The sequence below is a fragment of the Tupaia chinensis genome, unplaced genomic scaffold (genome assembly GCF_000334495.1).
Source record: "Tupaia chinensis unplaced genomic scaffold, TupChi_1.0 Scaffold000046_3, whole genome shotgun sequence".
NCBI classification, from domain to species: domain Eukaryota; kingdom Metazoa; phylum Chordata; class Mammalia; order Scandentia; family Tupaiidae; genus Tupaia; species Tupaia belangeri.
In genome coordinates, this window is record NW_006159504.1 from 5,961,979 (window position 1) to 5,966,142 (window position 4,164).

Consider the following 4,164-nt stretch of genomic DNA (forward strand, 5'->3'; position numbering starts at 1 on the left):
TGGGGGGTAGGGGGTGGACGGTAGGGGGGAGGGTCTTACCTTGCCCTCAAGCTCAGCTGTGGCGTCCCCTTCATTTTCCGTGGACTGGTGGACGTTCGCATTGTACCCCTCCGCCCTGAACAGAGGCGCGAGCTGCGCCCATGCGGAAGTCCTGGAGGAATGTTTCTGGACACACTCCTGGTTGTCTTGGGGAACCCTGGGCATGTTTTTATGAAAAAGGACCCCCAGGCGTCCAGTTGCCTGGTTTTGCCAGCCCCAGGGTAGGATCCGGTAAGATTCTGTTTGGCTAACACTGTCTTCTCTGAGTCTACTGGGGGCCTCCCTGGAAAGTTACTCTGATCAAAGCGGCAGGATTAACTGTTATGTAGATAAGTCGCTTATCCACAGATCTTTCATGTTCTATTTTGGGTAGAGCTTCTTATTTCCAATGCATATGAGGTATGTTTGGAGTGCCCTCTAAAGGCAGGAATGTCTTCCTAATTCAAATGTAATCCTAAATCAAAACTGTAAGAAAGGATTCAAGTGCTAAGTTTATAGCTTAGAATATAATGATACAGTCAGTAACCGATGGCTGGCCAGAAATCAGCCCTGGCCCTGTGTGACAGGCAGTGGTACTGGATGATCATCTTGGGCTGTGCAGTTGACAGGCAGATGGCCAGCCTAATCTTGCCACCAGTTTCCTTTTCAGTCTCTTAGGCCAGGTTAGTAGCAGTCATCTGTGTAGCTAGACACGCTAAGTTCATACCCCACTTACTCTTGAGGTTATCATACTTTGTATTTACATCATGTGAAATCAGTTAAATTGATTTTCTTAAGTGGTAACTGCCTAATGATTAAGGCAAAAATTGACTTAAAAAATTTGCCAGAGGGCATATGCCCTTGGGGTGGGGGAGGGAGAGAAAAAGAGAAAGAGTGAGCAAGAAGAGGAGGAGGGAGAAGCAAACTAACAGGTTTCCACACGTTCCAATCATCTCTCCTCCCCATCTCGTCCTCTCAGGAATGGGCCTGCATGTCCAGCATGATTCTCAAGTTGCTAGAGCCAGGATTTGAACTTGGGGTGTGCCATCTGGGACCCAGCTCCCTTAACCACTAGGTTACGGGGCTAACCCGCCAAGAATTGACTTTTTTTTTCTTTTTTTTTTTTTTTGCGAGCAAGTAGTTTTTAATGTTTTGGGTTTTTTTTTTTTTTCCCACAAACACACTGGAGAATCACGCGACGCTGCCAGCATTAGACGCAATCCTGCGCCACGAGTCTGTGCGCTCCTTTGCCACTGTCCTGTGATGGCAGAACCTTTCATTTCACCTTTACTGTTTACTATGACCCCTGCATTAACTTCAAAATAAAGAAACACGCCATCTTTTCTCCGGTATGACTTTTGTTGTCGAATTGCCACTGCTGGATGGTTCTTCCTGAACTCCAGTTTGCCTTTCTTGACGGTGGCCATCACCCTGTCACCCAGGCCAGCAGCAGGAAGCCTGTCCGACTGTCCCTTGGTCCCTTTCACAGAGCTGATATGCAGATTTCAGGCTCCTGTGTTGTCAGCACAGTTGATCACAGCGCCTACTGGAAGACCCAGGGAGATCCGGAACTTTGTCCTGAGGATCCACCATGTCCTTGCTGCGATATCTTGAACGCCAGAAAAAGACAGAAAGCAAGAAATTACTTCTAATACCATATTTTATGTATAAACTGCTTTCTAAATATAAGATTATTAATCAGAGAGCAAAAAGTTAGAATACTTTCCTCTTTTTTCAAAGAATTACTTAATTTTATTATTATTATGATTATTTAATTTGCTACAAAGTATGTGCACTCACCAGAGAGAGACCCAGAAAGAGGAAGAGAGAGAGAGAAAGTGAGAAAGCAAGCTTCCAGGTCCAGGCCTCTAGCTGCAGTTGGCCATGTGGGAGTCTAGCACCCCAGCTACCATGCTACCAGCCGGCCCCAACATACCTTTCTCTTAAACGGTAACTAATGCCCATTAGCCTCTGTTGGGTTTTGGGGTACAAAAAGTTAAGCCTTCACCAGCTATGGTGTCACAGTGGGAGTGCAATGCTCCACGGTCCTGGACCCACTTGAGAAGGCCCTAGGTTTGTGTCCTGAGGCCTCCGTGTGCATCTTGGCACACGCGTGTACGCACAGATGATTTTATGAGAAAGGACCCCAAGGTCTACAGAGCCGGGGGTGGGTCACTCTGTGAGGACCCTATCGGGCTGCCTTTCCCCCCTCACTCATAGAAGAGATAAATAAATAAACAAAGGCTTAGGGGGCTGAGATGTGTATAATTGGGGAAGAGAAAGTGGAGCAATTTCCTTCATGAAATGATCCCAGGCCTCCCCATCAACGTGGGAACGTGATCTGCAGATTTGACATAACTCCTGCCAACTTTCCCGTCCTCCTCCTTGCAGAAGTTGACAGTCGGTCCTAAATTTCACAGGAAATCTAAAGTGACTCAGAATATATAAAATAGTCTTGAAAAAGAATGAAGTTGCAGGATTCACACTATCCTTTTGTGTTTTTTTTTTTACTTTTAAAATTAATGTTTCATCACCATGTATCTCGACAGTATATAGATGTTTTTTCCCTAACATAAATACGGTGCATATTGGTCCAGTCAGAGATATTGCCATATCACCCGCAGGCAACTCTCCATTCATGCGTCTGTTGATTTTCTTTTTCTGGTCCCCCCACCACCCTTTACCCACCGCTCCTGTACCAGCTCTGGTATCTACAGTCGCCCTCTCTGCTGTTATTCCTTCTCATCTTTCAGTTCCGGGCCCTGGTGTTCCGCGCTGTCCTACAGACTTCCGGTATATTTTGAGCAACGACATACATTGTCTTTCTTCATAGACTGGCTTGCTTCTCTTGCCATTAAATCTTCCATATTTGGGGCCAGCAGGTGGTGTGGTGGTTAAAAGACTGGATTCCTACATGGCTAACTGTGGTTCGAGTCCCAGACCTGGTGGCTTGCTTTCTCGGTTTCCCTTTCTTTCTCTCTATCTCTCTCTGGTCAAATTTAAAAATAATAATAACAAATGGAATTAAATAAATAAATAATTCTGTTTAAAAATCTTCTGTATTTATCTATCCATTTCATATCAAATTTCAGGATCTCATTATTTTTTATGGCTGAGTAGTATTCTATAGTATAGTCTAGTATGCATGCCACATGTTTTCTTTTCTTTTCTTCATCTTTTTTTTTTTTGAGAGAGAGATTTTTGCTATAGGGTGGGTGCATTTGCATGAGAGACAGAGAGACAGTAAATGAGAATTCATCCCCCCTCCAGTGGGGATGACCATGCCACAATCCCTTCTCCTCCATTCTCGTTTTGGGATTTTGGGCATGCGCACCCATGTGCCTGTGTTTCAAGCCTCCAGGCCAGAGACTTGAACTCGATTGGCCATGTGGGAATGCAGCCTTAGCGCTTTGTCACCTGTTGGCCTTATATGCCATATTTTTTTCAATCCAGTCATCTGTTCTTAGACATTTGGACTGGTTCCTGTTTTAGCAATTGTGAATAATGCTTCAATAAACATGGATGTGCAGATGTCTTTTTGACAGTGTTTTTTCCATCCTTCAGGTAAATACTCAGGCATGGGATTACTGGGTCACATCAGAGTTCTGTTTGTAGGGTTTTTTTGGGAGAGGTTTTCGCTATAGGGTGCGTGTGCTCGCCAGACAGAGAGAGACATAGAGACAGAAAGCGAGAAATCACCCCCCAGAGGGGATAGTCACGCCGCAATCCCTTCTCCTCCATTCTCCTCTCGGGATCTTGGGCATGCATGCACACGCGCCCGGCGTGAGTTTTAAGCCACCGGGTCTGGGATGCGAACCGTGGTCGACTACGTGGGAGTCCAGCGACATAGCCATTATGCTAACTGCTGGTTCCCTGTTTGTAGGTTTTTGAGGAACCTCCATATTGGTCTCCACAGTGGCTGTACTAATTTATTAATACATTCCACCAACAGTGCTGGAGGGTTCCCTTTTCACCACAGCCTCACCAGCACTTGTCATTATTTTATTTATTTTTTGTTTTTGAGAGAGATTTTTGCTATAGGGCAAATGTGTTTGCCAGAGAAACAGAGATATAGAAAGCAAGAAATCACCCCCCCTCCCCACACTGAGGATAGCCACACTGCAATCCCTTCTCCTCCATTCTCCT

The 4,164-nt window shown here is 45.3% G+C and overlaps 1 pseudogene; it reads right to left on the reverse strand.

The window, feature by feature from the left end:
* Window positions 1–1,151: 1,151 nt before the first annotated feature.
* The window catches only part of LOC102501167 (60S ribosomal protein L23 pseudogene), an 11,338-nt pseudogene continuing 8,325 nt past the window's right edge, over window positions 1,152–4,164 (reverse strand).